The sequence below is a fragment of the Haliotis rubra genome, unplaced genomic scaffold, assembly GCF_003918875.1.
Source record: "Haliotis rubra isolate DU_JTF1 unplaced genomic scaffold, ASM391887v1 Scf71, whole genome shotgun sequence".
Taxonomy (NCBI): Eukaryota; Metazoa; Mollusca; class Gastropoda; order Lepetellida; family Haliotidae; genus Haliotis; species Haliotis rubra.
In genome coordinates, this window is record NW_025767424.1 from 452,195 (window position 1) to 468,207 (window position 16,013).

The window sequence follows — 16,013 nt, forward strand, 5'->3', positions numbered from 1 at the left end:
GCCTTCGAGATTTATATTAATCACATTTTATTGACTCTAACAATATTCGGGATCTCGAATATCTTTTAAACACGTTAAACATTACCTGTGTTCCCTAATAGTTCATTCACTACTACAATCTCTCAAAAAAAAACATTACGCAAGGAAAGGTGATGATTTAAACGCGATGGCTCGTAAAGAGTATAAATGAAAGCTTACTTTGAGGGAAACAATTTCGTAAGTATTTAAATAGATGCGTTCAAATTTCTTCACCCGTTGAGAAGTGCTCCAGAATACAAACACACGCCAACGATGTCCCCTTTGTGACGGAGGAAAGTAAAGCAGCCTGAATTGCCTCTCTCTTCATAATTCTTTAGATAATCGCGTTTTCAAACTTGAGATACGACCTCTATGTATACTGACTTTTTGTACCCCGTGGGAACGACATGAGTTATAGGCTAGTTCCCTGGAGTTCCTCCAACCTGGAGATGGGCTTGTACTCCTACTTCACACATTGTAAATACCTTATAAAAGTGGCAATTTATTCATTATTATTTTTAACAAATTTCTTTCAAAAACCTTTTAATGCTTCCTGTATCAATGGTAATATTAAGTGCATTCATAATTAGTATTGATTATTTATGCTTTATGTAATTATGGCTCGGGAAATACAGATGTTATTAATTGCACCGACATATATGTTATGCATGACTGCGCATAAAAGGAGTCTTTGTAATTATACGGTGTTTCAATTTTTCATCTATTTTTTTTTTTTATTAAAATCAAACCCACATATTCATCAGGTCAAATTCAACTAACAACTTCTCATTCTGTAGAATATATGATTATGTAATATTTAACTGTATGACAAGGATTGTGCCCGGCAAAAAATACGAGATTTGAATTAGATGTATGCAGTAAGGTGTATAGGCTTTACTAGCGTACAGTACAGTTTTGGATCGTGGGGTCTCTCGTCTTATTTTCGACAACACCACATGCCAAACTCGTTTGAGACTAAGGCCCGGGTTCGATTCCCCCACATGGGTACAATATGTGAAGCCCATTTCTGGTGTCCTCCGCCGTGATATTGCTGGAATATTGCTAAAAAGCGGCGTAAAGCCATACTCACTCACTCACTAACTCGTTTGATGACCCGGAATAAATGTTCCTGTATATCATATCATACGTCCCTGTATATCATATAGTTCGTAAGACGAGGTGTCTCTATTGGTGGGTTTTCACTATATATTGAAATTATCCCTCCTTGTTTTCGAAGAGAACCACATATATAATTCGTTTGATGACCCAGGCAAAATATTCCTGTAATCATATGTAGATATTACTGTTAGCAATAGTCCGTAAGACGAGGTGTCTGTATTAAAGGGGTTTCACTCTATACTAAAATTATCCCGCCTTGCTTTCAATGACACGGACAAAATGTTTCTGTAATCTTGTATATCCATTACCACCGTAAGACGAGGTATCTGAATTAATGAGATTTCACGGTATGCAGAAATTTTGATCTGCAATAGCCAATATCGTTATTTAAGGAACTGTATCATATAATTATCAATTATAACCTTCCTTTTTCTGTCTAGTCTGTGTCAGCATATAGTGATGTACTTGCTGACATTTCAAAATCGATAAAAACATGCAAACCTTGTTGTCATTGTCGATAATAATCCCGCGAATTGGATATCAATCATTTAAAATTCCATTTGCTGGCAATTCATATTTACTCAACACCCACATTACCTCACAGTTGTCAACATGCTATGCTAGTATAGACTATACTGGATCGGATGTTAATAGGTGTACATTCAATTTAATGTTTCCTTTCAAGTTCGACTGACCTTGCATCAGGCAATACATTGCACTGTCATTAATCAATTTCACATATGTAACGAAATATACAACGTACTGGGTGCCATCGCTTACGTATATTTACTGCTATTGATTACCCTTGTCTATTTCAATCATGTCATCATTACTAATCGATTTCACTAATTGACATTGCTGTCTCCTTATACCATGAGAAGCGTCTTATTTTAAAGTCATACGGAGGCACTCTCAGCAATGTACACGGTGTCAATAGACTTTGATACAACGTGCTACTAAACAGTTCTTCAACTCAAACATACAATAACCGTCTTCATGCCCCAGAGCTAAATCATATCACGATGTTTGCATGGATATGAACAAAACAGTGGCTTGACAGCCTGTTTCAGATTGTATTCTGATGCAAAAATATAACTCGGGGGTCTCTGGGTTTGAATCGATAGCTTGAGACCGAACACCTTTCTTCAACCGTGGAGGTTTTGTGAGCATGCGCACACTGCGCCCTCTAGCGACACGGTCGGAGCATACTCCGCGGTATATGTGTGTCACCGCGAGGACACAGACTAACAACTGCACATGTTCGTGGACTCCAGGATATATGTTTACATGTATTACAAAGGACAGGTAAGTTGATTCTAACTGTCCTCTGTCAGTGTTCTTGTACGTTTCAGTTGTAGTGGTCAGTCAAGGTAGATTCTCACCTGTAGCACCTGTCAAACGTATAGATATGATAACACGCTCCCCTTACTCCGCTCACCTGAAAGGTAAACAAATCCGATGTGCGTTTCACGGGAACAGCAATATCATCTTAATTTAATAACTTATCCAAACATACTTTGCAGTAATATTTCATCTCGCGTCGTGCTTAAACGCAAGGTTGATAACAGAACAGTTCAATGGTCGCGATCACTACTTTGGTGTTTGGTAAGGTAGATTCGTCGCTAATTAAGGGCTATATCTTCTAGGGGAATTGAATAGGGATGGGGCTTTATGTTTGTGGCAAGGATTACGGGATGACCCACCATCCCACTGGAGACTGTACCCTTGGACACAGTTCACTGCATAATCTCCGAGAGTCTGTCACAGAGCTTGACTAAACCCAGTCCCACGAACCCTGTTACACTCATCCGTACAAACCCGGCTATAACATTGTAACATTTCACAATACATTTCGATAATGTATCTCGCGGTTTAAATCCTTCATTATCAAATCTAGAAGAATTCTGCATGTGCATCGTATCTTTCTCAGTCTCTTTTTTCCTTTAAAGGCATTTAAATAGTTTAAATTGTGAATTTGGTCTCTCCTGTATATAAAATCACGCCTAAACTATGCAAGCCATTTCAAACATCGTTCCAGGCCGTAAAATACATATTAGTGGCAATTTTAATGTGTTCGAGTAGGACCATTGCGTGAGAGGTGACACTTAGGGTTAGTCCTAAAAGCCATCCCGTATGCTTAAGTACACTTTAGATTGAAACACTGCACTAACGTCATACATATTTCACCATGTCGATTTCAATGCAAGGACATTATGGCAAGCTAACTACATGTACATAACACGTCAATCACTCCAGCCGGCTCATGTGTGTACGTCAGTCAAACCTAACTTCATGCTATCATTAAAAACAATATTCATTCACATATCTGTTATCAACCTACCTGAACTCTAAATTCTCTTTTTGAATCTTTGATCTTTGCAGAAAAGACGTTTGATCAAGCTGACATTATAAGGACATAAAAATGATATTAAACCACAATTCTTACCGATGAAAACGTAAACCTCAACAGAACATAGAAACCATTATTTTTAAAGTCTTTATATATTTCTTGTGTGAGTGTTTTATAACTGTAGATACGTTCTTTCGCCTTGGGGATGTATTTTTCAGTCAGAGGCTGGCACACTGTCGTGACACTGTAGATCACGAGTGACGTATTTTAATATCTCATTTGATACCTGCCAAGGACATAACTTGGGCGAGGTTATGTTAATGTGTATTAAATGACACTTAATGTTTTCTAATCTTTTTTATTGAAATGGCTTGTCCTTGTCAAATTGTGAAATATGATTACGTTTTTGTGCAAGGTTCTTACCTTAATAGCACATGTTTCCATGCAACAAAACACTTTTATTCTTAAAGATGTCGTTAAATCCTTTTCAAACACGGATCTGAATATAATTCTGGTTTTAACAAAATATTAGGTCATATGATATCAAACTTTTTACTGCCGTTTCAAAATGTCATTTCATTCCGCCATTTTAGTAATCTTACTCAGGGTTTCAATCTCAAATAACATAATACAACTAACTAATTTCCATTGAAAATTGTAAAAAAAATTGAGTTAAACCAGATTCGATCATTTCTGTCTTCCAATTCCATCATTTAATAATTTGACGGTTAGGACTCGAGAGCAGAACGCAGCATCAGAGAGCAATGAAGAAACTCTTCTTAATTCTTAATGTTTTGGTGTGAGTTCGGTCTGAAGCCATGGCCTAGAGCTGCAGTTCTGTAACACTGAATGTATCGACTTGAGGCAGTGGGTATTTGTCTGCAGCTTGTCTCTTCCCCTGCTTGTTGACGATCAGTGTGTTTGTCAAGGTGCCCTAGATCACCCTGCATTGACGTCTTTGTCAACATTCTTGAAGGCGTAACAGCGGCCTAGAGGCAGGCTTGCGACATCGTCGACCAAATGATACTTTCTTATTGAGAAGATTAACGTATTGTCTGTCTGGTTAATCCGATTTGTCTGGTTATATTTTAATTGAGTGGTGATTAGATTGTTTTTATTTATTTATATGGCGTTTATTTTTATTACAGTGATAACAAAACATTCCGCAAATTACGGTGAAAATAGAAATTTGGTTAATTGATTGGAATTCTCTGCGACGTGGGGGGATAGGGAAACATACAGAGAGAGTGGTTTAGAGACATAGGGGGATCTATATAGTGAACACGATTAGAAGTGATCTGTTTTTAAAGAGAGAGGAGAGACAGGGTAGTAAGGGAGAGAGAGGGGGGGGGAGAAAGAGAGAAAGTCAGAGAGAATGGGTGTGAGAGAGAGAGAAAGAGAGAGAGAGAGACATGTATATGTATATACCCAAAGACTCACAATAATGTAACAACACACTGTAAGTATTTATCCTGCATTCTACTGCTCAACACCAAACACCGTTTCAATACATTTGATCTATATTACAGTTTTTCAGCCACCATATGTCGACATGAACTCTCAAGCTTACTGAGCAATTGATGTTTATCATCCTGCATCGTGGATGTCAGTAACGTGATAGCCACACATCATATTCGGCCTTTTTATATACTCATACCTACACTGGGGTGTCACAGCTTTGTTTAACTGGCATCACGGTAACTGTGTCACGACATGGCTCTGGGGAGGTTTTTTAAGGTAACGAGCCACACAAATAGAGTCATTCAAGTGTCAAAATACACTGTGACATTTTGACGAGGTTATTTAAGGTTACCAAGTTGTTGCCATGGATGTCCAAAAGGGCGTCGAGTCACGCTATGGATAGTTGGTAGTGAATAGTGCAATGGTCAAGGTCAATCCCTGCACGTTGGCCAGGTAAGGGTCATATTGACGAGTGTGTTTGATTAGCACAGATGTTTCTTTGAAAACAATGTGCCACCAGCCACTGAAATACTTAACCATGAATATAAATTATATAGATAATTCAGCTGACTTCTATAGAACCCGTGTCAAATTATAACAAGGAGTATTATGGATGACAATATCTTTATCATACTTCTTTATCATACTTCTTTATCATACACACACCGTTTTATGGTCATTCTTGCCCCTTCCTCATTCACATGATGACGATGCAAGAAGTAGCCTTGAAAAATAACTTTATATTCCATACAGACATTTTAACCATAAATTCTCCTCCTAATTAATCCCACCTCTAAATGCCCTTAAAGACTCATGAATATATTCTCTGTTGTGTAGTGCAGAAACTGTTATTCATAATAGTTTTTGTCATAATTATCCAACTAATGGCTATAAGAACTCTCACGTAATTAACTGGTCACCATATTTTCAACTGATGATACTGTGTACTGAATCAATCTCTTTCACAAATAAGAGTGACATTCGGTATTCTGCTTCTGAAATAATTATTTTCAATTTATTATTAATTTATTAATAATACGTTTATTCAAAACGTAAGAGCTACTAAACGAACAAATACACCACTTAAAATCCATTGCAGAAAATGTTTGTGTTTTGGTTAAAATCGTTAAGGACGCGTAGCATTGATCATGTCGATTTCTTCCAATGACGAATCTGTCTGTCTACGTATTGACGTACAGAAGAAGATGATGAAGTGTGACTACGTGTTTTGCGCATAGTTAATTCACGATACACACCACAGGTCAACTGGCCTCTCAACGTCACGTCAAGGCGAGAAGTTAAAAATATTCACACCAAACTTCATACCGAAATCGGCTGAATGAACATATCATTTCATAGATCCCAGGTAGTGTTTCTTAATATATTATCCATATCAATAAATTCATTTACAAATCAATAGCTCTGTACACCCAAATGCTGCGTGTCCTATGTGAGTGTTAAGAATAATGTCAAAGTGGAGGGGGGAGTTGAGGCCTCCTTGTCTAACACCCCTGCGCTATCACTGTGCACCAACAGAGGCGGTTGGAAACATGTAGATCGTCTGTGGGGAATGTAGAGAGAGGCAACTTGTCAACGGGGAAACATGGAACGCTTCGCCCTGTTTTGTGTCATTCATTCCGAATATTTCGAATGATGGTCTGCTGGTGGGAAAAACGTGATGTTGGTATTTTCGGCATAGATGAATGAATTTCACGGTTTTATTCCATAAATGTTATTTGTTTTCTTTAAAGCACCGACCTTGTGAATCAAAAACTAAGCTTTAGATGGCGCTTGGGAAAACTACTTTGTGAACATTCGTTTATGAGACATATGTTTTATACCTACATGGATTATAACTAATCAGAGACATATCGTTAAATGTTTCGATGTTTTTATAACTCTATGTTTTTGTCGATTCACACCAGAGAGTACTGTAATAATGTCATAAGTAAATATATATTTGATATATTTTTCAAGTGTGTGTATATTTCGTACATAAACTCGTCATGAGATCGCTTCTCCCAATATCAGTGTACCATACACAAATCAAATAGCCTATTATGTTGGCCGCATATCAGAGACTAAAAGTGTAATGCATTAGTGTCACTTTCACAGAACCCCAGGGACAAAGTAGCCGGAGAAAGCTATGTCCAGCATAAATCATCACAGGAAACGAAATATCAGAAAAAAAATATGAAAAGCTAATTCAGTTTCACAGGTCATTCGCGAGTACCCTTTCTTTGTTCGATGGCAACTGAATATTATATCCCCATGACAGCATTTCACGGGGCATTGTCACCTTTCGCACCTTGTGGCAGCTTTGTCAGTGTTCGTTTGTGGGGGATATTCCAAGCGCGTCCCCCTGTCAGTGACCCCACCCCTCCCTACAGCGGGAAGGGGGAGGTGGGTGGCAGGTCCTGCTGCGTTGCCCAGAACCCATGGTTCAAACTACTATGTCTCACCCTTATCTCGCGAGATGTCCCGAGATGTGTAAACCCCCGGTTGGGGATTATCCGTAGCTCATATTGTGTATAGTTTTTCCCCTCATATTTCATAACGGTTTTATTGCCCAGTTGAAAGGGCTGAGTGATTAGACACTATGACTACATTAACGTCACATCACCTGTATATATGAAGTGAAACCTCTTTAATCCATACGGTCGCGTGAAATATTTTCCAGATAACCCATTATTTATGCAGAGGAAATGGCATAAATCATACATAGGCGTGAACAGTACGAGTGTCCAGACTGAAAAGAATCCTGATTAAAGAGGTCCTTCCTGATTAGCAAGGTTTCGCCGATCATATGTTGTTATTAGATATCTCTGTGTATGTTGATTTATTGTAACAATATGATATTAAATAGCAATTAAGTAATAAGGAAAATATTGCTGGTACGTGTATCAATCAACGATTATATTTAAGGATTTTCGGCCATATTGCCAATCATCCTTCTCACTGGACTAAATTTATCCTTCTTCTTAGTAAATGGTCCATATTATTGACGATATTTAATTACTTTAATTGAAAAAACACAACGTGATAGATCTAGTCATTTTTATGAACCTGTATTTTAAAATCCCAGCCTACCTGGAGACTGGAGCAGTGTTTTTACATTATAGAAAAGCCACGTATTTTCCCTGCGCGGGTAAGATGTATATCGTTCCCTAATCCGGAGTTTTGTTCGTAATAAATACATTCCAATGTTATGATAATCTATGCGTGTTCGATGCTATCTAGATATAACAGTGTCAAATGTTACACATTTCTCACATCTCCCTTGAGGCTGTATTCCGCGACATTCACAAGTCAATACGCGAGCTTGCATATCTCTGTGTCATCCGAATGACACTGTTATGTATCTGTAAGCTGTCGAGTCGACCTCGTCACTCATTTAATGCTTGATCTTCAGTGATGTGTGGAATGCGGGTTTAATTACTGTCACTGGGGAAGGTTCAAAAACATATTTATGTTCGCCTAGAGTCCTGATGCATTTTTAGTGTGACGGATGACATATCAGACGAATAGTTCTGTGTCATTCATAGTGGCCATAGGAATACATCCATCACGCTTTTCCATTCATGATCTGCGACGTGTCGTTGTTTGATGTCTTGGTAGTAGCTCCCCGTGTGATGTTTTTATGAATACACGTAATATTTGAGATTACACTTTCTCAGCAAAGTACAGATTCTGATACTTTAGTTTGGTGAAGACCCAACCGGGATTCGAACACACACTCAAAGAGTCAGGCAGCTAACCGCCAGCACTCAAAGTCAGCCAGTGGTTGTGGAAACCGCAATGGCTGAGTGGGTAAGATGGCTGACTTTGTGTGCTGGCGATTAGGTGCCTGAGTCTTAGAGGGTGGATTCAAATTCTGGATGGGACTCAACCCAACAACAAAAAACTAAAACTGACGCACAAAAGAAAGTACACACCTGATGCTTTGGTAAAATGTTTTCCTGAAAACAGCGTAATATTTAGAAAAGTGTTTTGATTGTGACTCACAAGTCGCAAACATTGTGTACGTGTTGCAATAACACCATAGATATCGTACCCAATTGGAACAATGCTAGCAAAATATTTACGTTGTTTTATAGTCTCAAAACACCAGGTGTGTACTTTCTTTTGTACATCAGTATAGATACTGTACTTTAGTACTGAAGTACCAAATATAACATGTAATACATGTTTTTATTTTAGCATTGGAAACTTTGGTTAGCCTAGAGATTAAAGTGTTCGTCCGTTGTAAAGCTTCATTCTGTACTTGCAGTAGCCTATTCGGGATTTCTTGAATATTTCCGATAATTTCCGTATTTTCAGGCGTCATAGTATTTGAATCATTTCATTCCAAATTTAGTCAGGATCCCAGCTCGGCATTCTGACCACGTGGTGCATTCCGTTGCCATAACTGACATTTGTCTCTCATTAAATATACAGTGCACGAGTGATATACACTGGGCAGATCGGTCAATGTTACATTAGTATTGCCTCCTGGTGTATTCCGATCATCACCGTCTACGTCACGTATCAGTCCTTTCATTCGGAACCCTCGGGTGTGTCCGCTACTTTCCGGAAGGAGGTCGTGTGCCATGATTATAAGAGCCCTACGTATGGGCCAGATAAGATATAAGTGTAAGAGTCTAAGTATATAAAACTATTTGTGTCCTCCAAATGTGACAATCTGCAGCCCTCGAGGGAGATTTGAATACCTCGGCGAGTGCCTTATCTGCGCAATCTTAGTCCATGAACCAAATCGGCTAACACGAGTTCTCGTCACGAGACCACTTGAAGGTTTGAAGGGGTGACAATAGGACGAATTATGACCAGATCGTGCACACATTAAAAGGTATAATGTCTTTAATTGGCTGGCAGGGATCCACCGTCACCTGGAGGAAATCAAGTTATATATGTACACCCTTAGGATCTGAGAAAAGAGATTAACCTTAATGTAGCTTTGATATGGATCACCCATTGGCAATGTGTCCTTCGTCAAGATTCTGTTAGCTCAAATTTAAGCGTTTATCAAAAAGTATCAGAAATAAAATTTGAAATATTTTATAAAGGTGTTAAAGAAAGCTTAAATTATTATTATTTATTTATGCATTTATTTATTTATGCATTATGCATTTCAGTTAGATTGACTTATATATTAATAGATAGATTATGGTTTTTTTAAGATCTACATGAATTTACGTCTCTACATTTTTTAAGATCTACGATAATGTTAAACATATTTCGTTTCAAATTTGATATGTAAGTGAAGGAAAACAGTATATTGTTCTGTCAGATTGAGTTACGGAACTTAAATGATTCATATAGTTCTCATATTCTAAGTCCTGTCATAAGATAAACATCCCAAACAAAGTGGATGTAGGTACACGGTTGTCACTACAGTGACACTAACTAGTGCTACACACCTGTAGTAAACTGTTGTTACGCTGTAGTATTACCAGTGTCAGTATCGGAGAGTGAAGTGAGGGAGTGCTTAAACTTTACATAACATCCCCTCCGTAAATGTCAACCTTGTGTATATGCAAATTCCTGTTCAAATACTCCACAGAATAAGTGTATATGTGTATTTGAATTGGGGGTAAATGCCCTCTTGTACGGTGCAAGATTTGAGTGGTTAAAAACGCGGAAAAGGATTAAACGTTTACTGTTTTTAGAAAGAAAAACACTGAAAAAAAACAATGGCCGTTTGTGATGCATACTGTGTAGACGACGGAATGCATTTTAGGTTTGCTTGAGGGAAATCATGGTGAGTCAGAGAGTGAGTGAGTAGATCGGTGTGTGAGAGTGAGTGAGTGAGTTAAATGGAGACAAGTGTCTTGAATATCAACAAGGAGACATGTATGCATCCAATAATAGTGAGTGTGTTTAGTTTTACGCCGCATTTAGCAATATTCTAGCAATATCAAAACGGTGGACACCAGAAATGGGCTTCAGATTGTACAATGTGGGGAATCGAACCCCCGGTTCGGTGTGACGAGCGAACGCTTTAACCACTACGCTCCGCCACCTCTCCCATCTAATAACAAGAAACTTTACCGTAATGTTTAGCTGCAGACAGATAGATGTGTGTTGGATTAATGGGACAAGGGAAGATATAAACAATGAAGGTACCGCTATATTCAAACAGCCATTCCTCATCCAAAACCATTACCATGACATTTTCTATTCTGTGCCATATTTAAAACCACAGGTCATCCTCCCTACCACTGACCTTATTATTGAGATAACGTTTCCATAAAATAAATCTCGTTTCTATACAGACCCAATGAGCTGGTTTATTGCACTGTTTAAAGCTAATGCGAAGTCATAGGTTCCCGGACTGTTACCTGAGGCGGTACGATCAAAGCGTTGTCTCGGCAGGTGAGGTGTTGCTCAGTCGTAGCCGTAATAAACCTGACAGGTAAACGGATGGTAGATTCAGGTGACCAGGGGGCACTCGCTGAAGGTCAGGGTAACGGGGTGTACACCGAGGGGCACAGACTTCATTAACCTGTCCTAAACACGAAACGGTTTGAATTTTATGACATTGGTCCTGGCTCGTGTCTAAATTATTGAGGAAATATACACTCTAGCCTAAAGGTTTGTGTGAAAAGGGTTCGTCAACGGTTAAAGAATACTCAGCAGCATGGACATAAACTGGTTACACCTTTAACCAATAACGCCCATATGTCAGCGGGGTCATTCGACATTTAGGCACGGGTAGCCCAGTCGTTAAAGGCGCCGCAATTAGCTGTGCAGAGATACGTCATAAACCCATGACCGTTGCTTCAAATCCTGGTTCGCCCTTGGTTTGTCAGCACCAAAAATGTGCTCGTAGGTTAAAGACCTGGGCCCTTATTCTCGAAACGTTCGTAGCCCTAAGAATTCTTAACTTTGATCGTAGCCAATGTGTTAAGAATGGGCTTAAGAAGGTCGTAGGGCTACGAACGTTTCGAGAATAGCTAGCCTGAATTCCGATCCACCAAATGTTCGGTGCGATACTACGTTCGTAACCCTTTGATAAACTATAGAGTTACGACAGGTCGTAACATTACGAACGCTTTGTGGATCGGGACCCTGCATTAGTTTGCATTTTCCTCAGACATCAAGCTGACCTGCGTGCTATAACTGGAAAGATGTTTAACCCAACTCACTCACTCATTCAGTAAGAGGGTGAAACAATATAGAGATAATAACGTCCAACTTTGTGAAACAGATTTCAGAACAGAACAGAACAGAATTTTATTTCAGTAACAGGCCTCCGGCCCAAAATACATATACATAAATTGATGGTTAATTAGAGCACATATGTATTTCATTTAGATTTGTGTTTTTTGTCAACAAAGTATAAAATAGACATACATCCTTGATGATATTACCATTTTTACTCTGTAATATAGATATAAAATTAATAATTGATGGACATTTACTAAAATATTTTGATATGTACTTATTTCTGATATGAGAATATGCATCACAGATATAAAACACATGCCATTCATCTTCAACAACGAAGATACCATTTAATTTACAAAACTGGCAATGCCTTTCATTATGTACAACATTTATGTATCTACCAGTTTCAACTGCTAGTTTAAACCTACAACACCGAAATCGGGCATATATAATTTTTAAATGTTGAGGGATATCATTATTTATCAAGTAGCTCTCTACATTTAACAAAGATTTGAATTGCTTATTTAAACACATTTACAGCTACTGTCCAAAGATGACTGCCAAGATTGGGATAAATTATCATGTAGTCTCTGTTTAAATGATTCAATAAATATTTTGTGATCACCAATTTCCTGGCTTATCCAAACAAATCCAAAACCAAATTGAAAAGAATATTTTTAATTCTAGTTGCCCATGAATTTCGTCCTACCCTGTCTAGAGATAATAGCATACAATAACATTGTTTTGGTAATCTATAGTCAGGCATGTTTAGAAGTCTGCACCAGTATTTCACTGCATTGGTTGTATAAGTAAACTGTAAAGTCACTCTTCCACATTCACCCAAGGCCATATTGTTACAGGTGGATTTTCCAAGTTTCAAAACATATTTACAAAATTTAATATGGACAGATTCAATAGTATTACAGTAGGATGTGCCCCAGATTTCAGACCCATAACATAGGATAGGTGATATCATACAATCAAAAATCTTAAATAAATCTGTACAATTAATGCTGCCAAGTTTCCTTTGGAAATTTTAACAGAGAATATTGCCTCATTAGCTTGTGATGCAAGACAAGATGTAGCTTTACTCCAGGATAATTTAGGAGTGAACATAATTCCAAGGTACTTGTAAAATGATACAGTGTCAAGGACATTACCATTATAAAACCGATTTTCATATGAGCGCAAGGGACCATCATTTCTAAAAACAGTTTTCCGTTTATGTTACTCTGCGATGAATGACATGCTTCTATATTTCACAGTGTTCTTTGTATTGCGCACATTCTCAATCGCACCTGCCCAGGTCTACAAACATGGCGTGAAATCAAGTTCCTGTTTTCAAATCTAAACAACCTTCTAATTTCATTCATCCATCTTTCAGCCCAATAATCCAATCTTAACCCGCAATTCATTAGATGCCATTCATGAATTCCAAATGTTTACATGGAATATCAAATGTCATTCCAACCGTGAAAATTAATTAAAGCTTGCTTTGGCCCCTTGACCCATGTCCGACTCACCCGAGGGTATGTGTAGGGTATATGATACCCTTTTGGTAACAGCTGGACAGAGGTCAAGAATGACCGCTAGTCAGAGACTACAGGGTGGCTTTCTTGGTTTGACCGCTCGCTGTGCCACGTGAGACTATTTGTTGCTGGTTATCTATGGGGATTTACCTGCACAGAAGCTCTGGCCACGCTTCATTGAGGGTCAGAAGAAACGTTGTCCGAGTTTTAGCAATGGTCATCTGGCCACGCTTCATTGAGGGTCGGAAGAAACGTTGTCCGAGTTTTAGCAAAGGTCATTTAGTATGATAGTGTTAATGTGATATGTGTCTATACATTTCAACATACAGTTGCTTTTGGGCCATGCTAATATACCATCATCATTACAACGAGGAGAGTTGTATGGATACACATTTTCTTAACTATTCATATGAGCGACGTTTTGGTGTAGCTGTTAACACCGTTATGAAGCAAGTGATGCCTCTCAAAGAAGCTATCATCGTTGCAGTTGTTATTGTTGATGGGATGGGTAAAAACAAAAACAAAACAAAACGTTATATACTACCGGACTAAAGAAAGTATATAGCCATGTTTGATAGTGGCTAAAGGATACAAAGACGTTATTCAACTGGGATTTATTAGTTACGGATATCGTATCAGATCACATGCGTATTGTGACTAAGTATCTCCCAAAATGAAACGCGCAACATCTCAGTGGGTTGTAAGTGCATATGACATTTCTGAAGTACACTTTCTTTTGACAGACAATATAGTTTATCGTAATGTCTTTAAATGATTCAATAACATATCTCATACTGTTAATAATAATCATAATATTAAAATCACCTTAAATACAAATGCAACTGTGGGAATAATTAAACATATGAATGGCAATGATAGTGAAAGGGATAAAGTTGATAACAACAGAGATTTATTTGAAGCAATTCTGTGCTATTTCCAGCATGTTAACAAAGTAAAAGATAATGGCTAGGAAACAGCATCTGCATTGTGGAATACGTCACTTTTAGGTTTGTAATAATAACGATTAGAATAGTAAAAGTGGTGATAATAATAATAACTATCTACCTCAGAAGTAATTTTCTATTTATTATAGCACGTGTCATGAATATCAATATACATATTTGCCATATACATTTCGGTAATTTAGCTGAGCTTTGTTTAACGCTGACCTATTTTAAAAAACATAAACTAGTTAGACCAATGTCATTGCCAACAAAACTGGCATACACAATAATATGTTGTAATCCATAAGCATTTATCAGCAATTTTGCTAAAATCCGAATTGCATTGCCGAAAATTGTATTTGAGTACCTCTGTTCTTTCTCCTCTGAAGACGTCAGATCCCCTTTGTAGTTAATACCTGTCTACAGAGGATGTTGCAATCAGCCCGATTGCATCCCTCACTCGCCATTGCGTGCAGTCACGTCTAATACCAATATCTTTTATTCGTGATGGAATCAAAGCTAAAACGAACCCACCTTACAACAGCTCCGGCTTAAAATAGCCCGGCGGGACATGACGACTTAGACCGACAACGTTCACAAAGTGAACGCCGTCGCAGCCGAAGCAGACCACGCCGGTAATTAACATTGAGCAACAACAAACTCCTGCCCCGTGAGGTCAGACATGAAATTGACAAATCATTAAGGTTGGTGACGGATTCTTGTGCTTTTGACACGGGTCACCGGAATCAGAGTTGAAGAATATGAAGTAGAGCGCTGCGCAATTCTTAATTTGGCATTTTCATTTATATGTCTTTAATTAGCTGTTTGAAATTAAATGGGTTCTATAATGTAATCAATTATCTGATTAAATCGTTGCTGTGTAAATGAGGTTTCGTGTTGAATATTAATTGAATCGTTAGGCGGTAATTAAAGTAAGAGACGCAATAAATTATTTATGACACTATTTAAATGTAATTTGTATTTTGTGTTCTTAATTGTAACGAATAAATGAAACACATTACCCCAATACGTCCTAGTGCTTCCTGGTTGATATTGAAAATACAATCATTCCCATTAAATTTTGTCGAAATGCATGACGCAATTAATCCGTAAAAACGTAACAGATTTCATTTTTTATTCAAAAAAATATGGACATGATAAGATGAAAACCGTTTTAGAATCATTTTCAGAAATATGCTATTACGACAACGTCGATTAAACGACAATGTGTCTCCTTCCTGTCATATTGTAACAAATTTATTGTCATCCTGGCCATTTTGACGTGAGTTATGGTAGCTTGTACGCCGCTTTTCTGACATAACGAGAAAATCGCTCCATCTCATCCCGGCCGATCAAAGAACGCTGTTGATGTACATGTCCCTCCAGAGCGCGTAGTACGGATCTCCCTGGGCGTGATGCTGGGTT

General features: G+C 38.1%; 1 protein-coding gene across 1 annotated transcript in view; it reads left to right on the plus strand.

Moving 5' to 3' along the window:
• The first annotated feature begins 2,310 nt into the window (after positions 1 to 2,310).
• LOC124259091 (four-jointed box protein 1-like) overlaps positions 2,311 to 16,013 on the plus strand; it is a 53,129-nt gene continuing 39,426 nt past the window's right edge. The window contains exon 1 of the mRNA XM_046693179.1: positions 2,311 to 2,442. The gene's annotated coding sequence lies outside the window, so the exon portion shown is untranslated. The remainder of the gene's footprint in view (positions 2,443 to 16,013) is intronic.